Source organism: Mytilus galloprovincialis, chromosome 8 (assembly GCF_965363235.1).
Source record: "Mytilus galloprovincialis chromosome 8, xbMytGall1.hap1.1, whole genome shotgun sequence".
Lineage (NCBI taxonomy): Eukaryota > Metazoa > Mollusca > Bivalvia > Mytilida > Mytilidae > Mytilus > Mytilus galloprovincialis.
In genome coordinates this window covers 6,248,018-6,260,343 of record NC_134845.1, presented here as the reverse complement: position 1 = coordinate 6,260,343, position 12,326 = coordinate 6,248,018, and positions in this window count along the sequence as shown.

Genomic DNA, 12,326 nt, shown 5'->3' with positions numbered 1-12,326 from the left:
ATACCAATCCCTGATATTCAGTTAAACGTATTTTTGTGGTATTTATAAAAACAAAAATTAGACGTGCTCCAGACTTCTTTTAATCACCTCATATGTTGCCTAAAATCGTCTTAATTTCAATATATTAGTTGTGCTTTTAAATTTTGAATGTCTGTGTTATTGCTACCAAATCTGCACCTGAGACCACCCCATGTTATAATGAGTTCTTGTTGCTCAGTCTAATGTTTTCTATGTAGTGGGTTTTTTTTAATATATTTGTCGCCTTTCGTTTAAAACAGTGCCTTTGTCAATTTTTTCGACATATCAAAACTTCCATTTTTCTGGAAAATATACTGTTTCCTCTCCTTTTTTATGTCTACATCTGTATCCTTATACTACTTTTATTTTTTCTGATTTAACGAATATCGTCTGGAAAGTGTTTGGTTTTAAGTATGTCCTTATTTTGTTTCCTAATTATTCATGCAGTGTTTATATGTGACATTGATTTTTTTTTTTTTTTTTTTTTTTTTTTGTAGTCGTGGAATTTCGCAAACGGCTGCTGCTGGAATTTGTTTGGACCCCATTCTCTGGGCTCAGTCAAGTTCAAATTTGAAAATCATTTTTAATGTTGTGTTTCTGTTGTGTCGTAGTTCTCCTCTTATATTTGATGCGTTTCCTCAGTTTTAGTTTGTAGCCCGGATTTGTTTTGTTTTTCTCAATCGATTTATGAATTTCGGACAGCGGTATACTACTGTTGCCTTTATTTAATTCAACTTTTATATGTTCGTCTTTTTTGTTCATGAACTGTTTCAATAGTATTTTTCCACGTGCTACGTCCAACCAGGTATGCTATTTGACTTTGTTGACAATAAAGTCTAGTTTACAAATGTACCATATATAAATTCATTTAATTCAATTCCGTAGACAGTCTTGAAAATTGATTTCTGACTTTAGCTATCATTTTTTGTTTTGAATTCATTTTCTGTAGAAACGGCTTGAAACCTATCTCCAATAACATCTTTGGCGTATGTATCATTTTTTATACTACTTACATCTCCATTTTAAGTTTCAAATAATTGACAATTTAGTGTATGTTGTATGCCTATTTTACCACTGAGCCCAGAGTTCCAAATGTTGAAGTTGAAATCATCCCTTCCCAAATTTTACGGACGCCATCACGAGTTGGTTGACCGTCATGGAATAACCGTTTCACAGATGATATAGGTTATGTTCCTTACGTCGTAACTACAATCCCCTTCCCTTTCATGAATGTGACCTACCGAATGAGACTTTTTACTGTTATAGCATGAGCAACACGACGGGTGCCACATGTGGACCAGGATATGCTTACCCTTCCGGAGCACCTGATATCACCCCCAGCTTTTTTGGTTGGGTTCGTGTTGCTTATTCTTTAGTTTTATATGTTGAGTCATGCGTACTATTATTTGTCTGTTTGTCTTTTTCATTGTTAGCCATGGCGTTGTCAGTTTATTTTCGATTTATGAGTGTGACTGTCCCTCTGGTATCTTTCGTCCCTCTTTTGTTATAGAATGGTTTGTCTAAGAGTATATACCGCGGTTTGGTTCGAGTGAGTCTATGACATTCGCGTTATACATGCGTTTCGTTTACAATTCGAAGTTTCTATTTTTCTTTCACGTTTAAAAGTTTTTGTTTTTTTCCTCATTCCCATGATTACATTCACTTATTTCATATTGAAGTAAGAATGCCTTGTGTTGATTCCGGAAAAATCACTTTGATTTTATAATTGACTATAAATGAGGTAGCAATAAACAGTTAGGAAAAAAACCTTAGAAGTGACACTCTAGATTTTTTTTTATTCACCAAATATGCTTGTGGCATTGTTACTTCAAGAAACCAAGCTTTTCTTGATGTATCCTGTAATATTCCACTGATTCCCCAGATTAGTATTCAGGTGCTGATATATGTATGTACAAATCTCTTGAAATAAAATTGTACAACATTTTTATGCATTATGTTTTAATCTATTTAACCGTCTATTCTTCTTTTTAGTTATTTCAGTAATGGATTAAATTTCATTGTTATATTTTCGTTATATCTTTAAAAGTATTCTTGATATATAATTTGATAAACATCTAGATTTGTCAATTTCTGATTAGATACATAATATGATTTGTATAAAGGAAAGCCTAAAGTTGTTAGGAAATAATTCAGACAAAATTAATTTTTGGCAATATTTGTATATCCGAAGACTTATTGCTTTAACGATACTCTAAAATTTTAATTTAATTTTATCATAAACTCACAAATACATTTCTATTTTTTTTTCAAAACATCGACAAGAAATAAAAAGTGGTTATATTCTTCCACTTCGTTACATCCTTACCGAATTGATTTTCCTCTAAGTTCAGTATTTTTGTGATTTTACTTTTTACAAAGGCCGTCATTCTTCTGTTTTCATTTAAACAATACGTGTTTGAACTGTACCAAATCAGGAGAATGACTATTGTTATATTATAGTTCTGTGTGTGTTACATTTTAGTTTTGGGTTTCTGTTGTGGTGTCGTAGTTCCCCTTTTATATTTGATGTGTTTCCCTCAGTTTTAGTTTGTAACCCGGAATTGTTTTTTTTTCTCAATCGATTTATGAATTTCGAACAGCGGTATACTACTGTTGCCTTTATTTGTTAGTAATATGAATTGTAAAAGATTCCATCTATATATTTTTAACTTATTCTCTTCTAAATAATGAAACATGAAAAAGATTGTTGGTTAATACTAAGTTTCTCATTATTTGTAAAATACGCATCCATTTTCTAACACCAATTGAGGGTTCAGTTTTATCTTTACAAATTAACTTATATAATTTGTTTGTTGAAAAGCTTGCAGCCTAAATGTAATTACCTTTTCCAGATTAGTTTCTTTCTATGAATAATGACAATACTTTAAATAGAACACTCAGAATAGTTTGACATCTGAAGCCAGTCTTTTGGGATGTCTTTTTTTTTAATATTTATTTCTGCTATTCAATTACTCTTGCAGTCTAAATTTTGCAAAATAAAATGTTGAGATAGATAACCAGTGTCATCTATAATATCATTGACAAATATCAAGTTACTAATATTTTTTAGCCACCTTCCTTCACTTCCTTTCTAACAAATAACGCTTTATATTTGTATTATGCATGTGTATATTTATGGAAAGAAAAGCTTCCATAAACTTGATTTCTAATAGTTATAATGGTGAAATAGTTTTTGTTTTGTGAAAACATGTCAACAATCTATGCATTTGGTACATAATATGGCAAAAAGGGAGGTGAAAATGTCACAAAAGTCTCCAAAATATGGTCCAAAGCATAATTTAAATCCATTAGAGTAAAATCATAGGTACTTATCTATCAAAGGGTTAATAAAATCATATCAAATTCACCTCGTTTTCAATAAAATTGAAGTGAAAAGATCAAGGGTCAAATCTCTAAAAAAAAAAACACACTACAATAATGTCTTGACCTATTGATGGTATGGATATAACAATACGGACTGCCAATCAGAAAAAATGGCCTATATAACATAAAAAAAAACAATATAAATGTTCATATAAACCCACTTCGAAGGCTATATTATTCTTCGACTATCTAAACATCAATTGTACTGCACAAAAACGTTCGTATTTTGAAAAAAATCACAATGACTAAAATGCGAAACTAAACTTCTAATTGTGTATTGGTACCTAAAGTTTTCGTTCATTAAACAAGTTGAAACGCATGAATGGGCACGTAGAAGATCCAGGTGTGTAAATTGTAGAACTATTGTTTGTATATAAGTATATGTTCATATGATGAAATCATAATCTTTCAGTCAGTTTAATTGAAGTCTGGAGCTGGCATGTCAGTTAACTGCTAGTAGTCTGTTGTTATTTATGTATTATTGTCATTTTGTTTATTTTCTTTGGTTACATCTTCTGACATCAGACTCGGACTTCTCTTGAACTGAATGTTAATGTGCGTATTGTTATGCGTTTACTTTTCTACATTGGCTAGAGGTATAGGGGGAGGGTTGAGATCTCACAAGCATGTTTAACCCCGCCGCATTTTTGCGCCTGTCCCAAGTCAGGAGCCTCTGGCCTTTGTTAGTCTTGTATTATTTTAATTTTAGTTTCTTGTGTACAATTTGGAAATTAGTATGGCGTTCATTATCACTGAACTAGTATATAAAATTGAGAATGGAAATGGGGAATGTGTCAAAGAGACAACAACCCGCCTAAATAAAAAACAACAGCAGAGGGTCACCAACAGGTCTTCAATGTAGCGAGAAATTCCCGCACCCGGAGGCGTCCTTCAGCTGGCCCCTAAACAAATATATACTAGTCCAGTGATAATGAACGCCATACTAATTTCCAAATTGTACACAAGAAACTAAAATTAAAATAATACAAGACTAACAAAGGCCAGAGGCTCCTGACTTGGGACAGGCGCAAAAATGCGGCGGGGTTAAACATGTTTGTGAGATCTCAACCCTCCCCCTATACCTCTAACCAATGTAGTAAAGTAAACGCATAACAATACGCACATTAAAATTCAGTTCAAGAGAAATCCGAGTCTGATGTCAGAAGATGTAACCAAAGAAAATAAACAAAATGACAATAATACATAAATAACAACAGACTACTAGCAGTTAACTGACATGCCAGCTCCAGACTTCAACTAAACTGACTGAAAGATTATGATTTCATCATATGAACATCAGGCACAATCCTTCCCGTTAGGGGTTTAGTATCATACCATCATAACATATATGAGAAGAACATAACCCGTGTCATGCCAACAACTGTTTTTAGAAAAAATGTGTTTAGTTCCGATGCAAAGACCTTATCAATGACTCAATATTAACGCCAAAATATGCAATCTTTAATGACTTGACAACAGTATCGTAATTATATCCCTTCTTAATAAGTCTATTCAAAGGTTTTGTAAGTTTCTGAGGTGAATACTGACACCTTTGTGCTTTATAAAGAATATTACCATAAAAAATTGGATGTGAAATACCTGAACGTATTAAAAGTCTGCATGTTGAGCTATATTTACGAATAATGTCTTTATACCGATGATAAAATTTAGTAAATGTTTTGACTAGTTTGTGATATCGAAAACCCTGGTGTAATAATTTTTCAGTAATACATAAATTTCTCTCGTTAAAATCTAAAACATTGTTACATACACGAACGAATCGTACAAGTTGAGATATATAAACACTGTAAGATGGTGACAAGGGAACGTCACCATCTAAAAACGGATAATTAACGATAGGAAATGAAAAATCATCCCTTTTATCATAAATTTTAGTATTCAGCTTTCCATTAGTGATATAGATATCAAGATCGAGAAAAGGGCAGTGGTCATTGTTAGTATTAGCTTTATTTAAAGTAAGTTCAACAGGATAAATTTCATTAATATACATACTGAAGTCGTCATTATTGAGAGCCAAAATATCATCCAAATATCTAAAAGTATTATTAAATTTGTTTATCAGATGTTGTTTCGATGGGTCTTTGCTTATTTTTGTCATAAATTGTAACTCATAACAATACAAAAACAGGTCCGCAATAAGTGGTGCACAGTTAGTCCCCATTGGAATTCCGATAATCTGACGATATACGGAATCCCCAAAGCGAACAAAAATGTTATCTAGTAAAAATTCAAGGGCATATATAGTATCAAAGCATGTCCAATTAACATAGTTTTTTTGTTTATTGCTACTAAAAAATGACCTAAAAGAGTTTGAACATATATATTCACATTCTGATTTTTTGAATGCCCATTTAATTAGGTGTGTGAATTTTTTCTTAATGAGAATGTGAGGCAATGTGGTATACAGGGTAGAAAAATCAAAACTTTGAACAGATTCAAAATCACCAATATAAGCATGCAATTTATCAAGTACTTCCAACGAGTTCTTGACACTCCAAAAGTAATTTATTCCACTATTTTCGAAGGCCTTATTTGAACAATTTATTATCAGGTTTTTAATTGTACCAAGTGTGCTGGTAAGAAGAATAGACAATTTAGTAGTTGAACAATGGCTTGAAGACGAAATAAATCTATATTTGTAAGGGGTTTTGTGTAGCTTCGGAAGCCAATACAAAGTTGGGACTTTCATTGTATTTGGCTCTGCTTGTAAAGCGGTGCCTAAAAGTTTATGTTTGTTACAGATTTCGTTTTCTGAAAATGGAGTCAGTTGGAATGTTGGTGAATTGGTGATTTCCTTTTTCAGAACCTCAATGTAAAATTTACGTCAAACAATAATAATATTATTAGCAGCTTTGCCGGGACAAAAACAAATTCCTTGGCTAGTTCTTTTAGTTTATGTTTGATACGAGAAATAGGTTTATTGTTGTAAGGGTTTATAGTAAAATGTTCTTTAAAATGTTGAATACGTATATCAACTATCTTCATTACTGAATTAAAAAAAGAGTCCAAAGATTTTTTGTCAGCTTTTTCCCGTTTTATCCATTTCATACAGTAAGTATGGAGTGAGTCGTGGATGATATTACGACACTCATTCCAATTAATAATTGACGGGGGACGATATTTAGGTCCTTTACTGAGGAATGATTTTAACTCTCGGTCTTGAACGATGTTAAGATCTCCTGTTATAACATGGGAAATGGGGCCATAAATATATTCGGAATTACTGCAATTACATGAAGTAGGTGTATTTTCACTGATATTAACATCTTTACACAATTGACTATAATTAAACACAAATTTCCGGGTAGATTTCTTGTAAATATAACAAATAAGAGGTAGCTCAGTATTGTCAAAATATCCAGGAATTTGTTCTTTAACAGAATGGTCGTTAAATATACCGGCAATATTTACAAAATCAAAGCCTTTATTGACATACTTAATTTTAATAAAATGTTTTTTATGATCTTCAGGGCGATCAATTTTGGGAAATAATTTAGAATAACAATATGCCATAATAATTTGAACAATTTCATACTTAGGACTGCTATATGAAATTGTGTTGCAATCCTCCAAAATTTTATTTAACTTATTAACCGGTAACGAACAGAGTTTTGTTAACAGATAATGTCTGCCGTTGTTTTTTGAAATAGAAATTAGGTCCGAAATACTGGTATGATTGGCCCGAAATCTTCTTTGATTGCGATTTGTTCTACGACGTGAGAACGTTTTTTACGAACAGTTTTAGAAACTATATCCAAAATGTTAACGGAATTGGTTCTAGATATATTACCAATTCCCATGATATTATCATTTAGACCGAGAGGGTAAACTGTCTGTAATTTTTTAATCCAATTTAATTCAATTATTTTCCGTGATCGTACAAACTTTGAATGCGATTCACCAGGCTGCTTATTTACTACTTCTAAAGGTTGAACTGCTAAATATTTAAAAGGATGGTTGTGCTTCTTAAGGTGTTGGTAAATGATACTTTTGAATTTATTGGGTCTTTTAAAACGATACAGATGTTCTTGAGTGCGTTTAGATAAATATCGTCCAGTTTCTCCTACGTACTGAATACCACACCCCGGTTTGTTTCATGTGAGTAAATAAATAATACTGTTTGTTTTTCAAGTTAGTTTATATTTGTTTAGGGGCCAGTTGAAGGACGCCTCCGGGTGCGGGAATTTCTCGCTACATTGAAGACCTGTTGGTGACCTTCTGCTGTTTTTTTCTATGGTCGGGTTGTTGTCTCTTTGGCACATTCCCCATTTCCATTCTCAATTTTATAACACAAATCAAGAAAGTATAGGGGAAAAGGAAACGTTCATTTTCTACCCATAATATTCAGTTCTATTAGTGAGAGGAATTTTTATGCATCACAGCAATTGATTTGTTCGTATATCTTATTTATTCACCGGGTGACTTAAGATCCGATTTAAATATTCACACGCTTCACGTCACAATAGGGGTAATCTGTTCAGGGATTTTTATTGATAAATTTTAACTTATTCTTTATGAAGAAAGACTTTCTGAACGTATGATTTAGTATTTTTGGAGTGCATCTGATATGTGAGAGCGTTTCCGTCAGTGAGACCGGAATGAAATCATGATAGTAGGTCATGAAAATAACAGTGAAGTATTCAATAATTCAGTCAAGTTGAAAGTGAAGTGTTGAATCGATATTCTGTACCAAGCAAGAATATGACATTTGTTTTCCATTCGTTTGATGTGTTAAATTATATTTTGATTTTGTTAAAGGACTTTCCTTTTCGAATTTCATTAAAATTCGCTGTTTTTGTTATTTTACTTTTTTAAGCCGCAAGGTCAAGCGCTAAAGTGGTTAAAATTAATTTATTTTTGTTCTCACTTTATTATTAGGTTGTTTTTGCATCAGATATAAATATCACTTTATCTTTGGTATTCATAGTTGACATATTGATTTATTTAAAATCAGTTCTTGAGTGTAAAGCATCACATTATCTAGCATGTCTATCTATTGTCATCAAAATTCATTACTTTAAATAGAACTAGGAAATATGGGTAACTAAGTCCTTATAATTGAATAAAGTAAGGGGAAGCTGTGGACGTCGTCTTTCGATATAAATATTCCTTATATTTTGTTACTTTGGATTCATTTATTTTCGTGGGTACCAATTTTTGTTGATTAAGGAAAACTTACGTGTTCATGGATATATAATTTGGTGGTTGTGCCGGACTCCGCATACAAGCATTAAGAATTTGTTGTTCGTTGAACATTCGTTTGAGTGGAAAATTGTTTAAACGTTAATTAAGCTCAAATTAAAAATTATTTGCTAGCCCCTCTTTGTGATTAATGTAAGGTAACTCTGATGAATTTCACCAACATTTCATCATTGCGGGGAGATAACCTTCATATATAGTCTTTTTCATAAAAATTCAAATATTATATATAGGTTCTAATCATAATTTCCCACTAAAGCATTGGACATAAGTTTAAAATTTCTGGAATAAAGTGCAAGTTGGTGGTCTGTTTTTTAGTTTGTGCGTGATTTGTCTTGTGTGTGTTTGTGTTAGGGTGTCACAGCATTTATGATTTTGTCTTTAAGGAATCAAGTTGTGCAACTGTATAAAGGAAATGTGTCTGCTTCCATTGAATTTTGACATAATTATATACACCATATAAAAACAATAAATGCTTTTACAAGTAGCAGGACCAATGCCGTTACTTCCCATGCACGCGTTCTAATTTTGTGGTGTTGGCAGTGTTTAATGACCTTGACAGGCTATACAGCCCTTGCACGTCAGTTGTTCCAAGTTTTTTGTAACTAAATGATATTTAAGAAAATATGATGGAGTCTTTATATTTGTATATAATAATTCTAAAAGTTTCAAAACAAATTAATGAAATTATATGTACACATCAATGTATTTAATAAACTAACAACAAAAACTGAATAATATTGAATTTATAAAGTTTGTAATTATTTAAAATTTAAAAATAAAATAACTAAACGTAAATATACAATTATGAACCTGTTCAATACTTCCATAGTTTCAATTGATTTTTTCGAATTAAAACATAGTACAAAGGAATGTCACTCTTATATATAAGTATATAAATATTATGAAATTATTGTTATCAAAACACCACTCTCTGGCGTGTGGTATTGCACTTTACTCTTTTTTGTTATTTATTATTATACGATAATTATCTGTGCTTGTGATATATGGGTGTTAATGGAAGAGTAGTTACTGTCATCACTGATGCATATCGTTAAACAGGAAAATAACACTACATGCTTATCTTGAGAAATTATCGAGACTTTAGTGATTTTGTTGTTGTTGTAGCATGACTTAATAATGCTAGTACCCGATATGTGTGGATTGTATTGTCAAAAAAGCCCATTTGTATGTAGCAGAAGTATTTTTCTTTCCAATAAATAGCTAAAAGTTTACACATAACAATTTTGTAAAACTGCTATATTTTGGGTCCAAAAAGGGTCTAACTGGACCTACTTCTTTTAAAGGAGTAGGTTCATAAGACCTCTTTTTGTCCCCAAAATATAGCAGTTTTACAAAATTGTTAAAATGTAAACTGTTAGATATTTTTTGGAAAGTCGAAGCTTCTTCTACATCAATACAACGCACATATATCGGGTACTAGCATCATTAACTTATGCTAAATTACTGAAATCTTCACAATTTTAGCATTTTAGTTAAATGTTTGACGGTTTCCGTCTTAAATGAAAGTGGCCGCATTTGTGTTCATTCTTAATATTGGAATGTAAGTTGTATTTGATGATAATACATAACATATATAAAGGTTGAGGATGAACAGGGATGCGGCCACTTTCATTTTTGACAAAAACCATCTGAAAAGTGACATTTTTTGGCATATTTGATAGATTTTTCAGATTTAAACTTGAATCGGGGTGTTTTTAATGACTAAATCAGTAAAAATCTTTCAAATAAACTAATTGAATCTACTGAAATAGGTACTTAATATTTTAAAAAGTGTCCAAAATCTTTTATCAAATGAAACTTGAAATTTGAGGCCATAATCTGCCCTTACCGGTTTAATGTAAAGAAGTTTTTGCCACCCTGCAAGCAATGGTTGCATGTATTTCAATACAAATACAAAATTCAAAGGAATTTGTCTTAAAGTCTATTCATAGAAAAAGATATTCCATCAAATTTATCTTGATATATCGTTTACTAAATGATATTACAATGATACTAATGACATGAAGTGTTTTATAACTTACGTTTCTGATAGGTCTCTACTATTATTGTCCAACAAATCAGCAAAAAGCATAAACATTTTGTGTTTATTAAATTCATTTTCTTGTATAAAACTTAAACAAATTCAAGCGATGTAGAGTTTACAAGAGTGTTTCACTAGTGAGTACGTCCATTCATATATCTTAAATAGTTATTTGATCAATTGTTCAAGTTCTAACGTTTTATGAAACATTCAAGAGGTTTAATTTCCGTCATCAAGAGGTCAAAGGCTAATGAAAAATACTTCCCTCTACAAAAATGTCATTTATATTACATATTCCTTCCGAAAAAATTAGTGAAATGATATTGTAAAAGTACTGTTTATACTAAATGATACTTTTTGTTATATTTGAATAAGAATGTTGTCTTAAGTTTTACTAATTACATAGTGTGCTAGTTTTTATACGTTATATAGTAAATACAAAATACCAATTACATATGGGGTGTGAGCGAAGCTCGAATCCAGACATGTAATTTACTGATCCCTGATTTGTCGTATAAGGTCGCTAGCACACGGAGTAACGAATTTATACTACCGGCAACAATCTTAACATGTGGTATTTAGACTAGTGGCCTATCAAAGTGATCAATTCTCCAATATTGATTATATATATATATATATAAAAACCTTGGTTTATATGAAAACAAATGCCACCAATAACAAATTGTAAGCTTTTACAGTATAAGGTGTTTTATGAATGTATTTCAATCTTTGATCATCAATGCCTTCGTCTGTTGAAATCATACACATTTTTCATCAACACCGTGTTGTTTTAACAAAGGGGGATAACGCCACTTCCAACCGTGTATTGAAATAAACTAAGCCTTCTAACCCCCATATGAGATTTACAGTGTCTCCACGTGGTTCTTTATAACCAACCATGTTACTAGAAATGTAAGTAGGTAAGAGGAATTCATTGAAATAATTTTTTTTCTGTATTTAACGCTATTTTTAGCACCATTGACTATATCGTGTGACCAGTTTAAACTGGTGGATAAATATGTCAAATTTTGAATATTTTCCCTGAAACCGATTCAAAAAGGGTAGTCTTCACCAAAACAACAATTCTATAGGAAGTACAGGTATGTATTATTTTGTCCCATTGGTGGCCTTCGGCTGTTGTCTGCTCTATGGTTGGGTTGTTTTTTCTTTGACACATTCCCTATTTCCATTCTCAATTTTATTTATCAAGCATTTTAAGTTCATAATGGTTAACGATGCCTTATTAATCTTTTAAAAAAATTATTATATTGAAATTCTTGAAATAATAACCGCCCTCACCCAATCCCCTCCACACGTACCCACACAATTAAAACACAAAAAAAAAACAACAACAACAACAACACAACACAAAAAAAGCATATTTTACTCAAGTTTAGCAGATTTTCTAGGAAATAATATTTACATATTGGATGCAAGAACATAAAAATATAAAAACACCCGTCTATTGTCAGACGCTGCCTGTTGTCATCCAGATGTCTTTTGATTACTGTAAACCAACTTATTTTCTCGGATACTTTATTTCGCGTTTTATCCTTTCTAGACCACTAAGCGGGTATTTGATTTCGCGATTTTCTGATTTACTTTGAAGAAGTTTAATAAGGAATAATAGAAGTTTTACATATACGCGACGATTTAAATT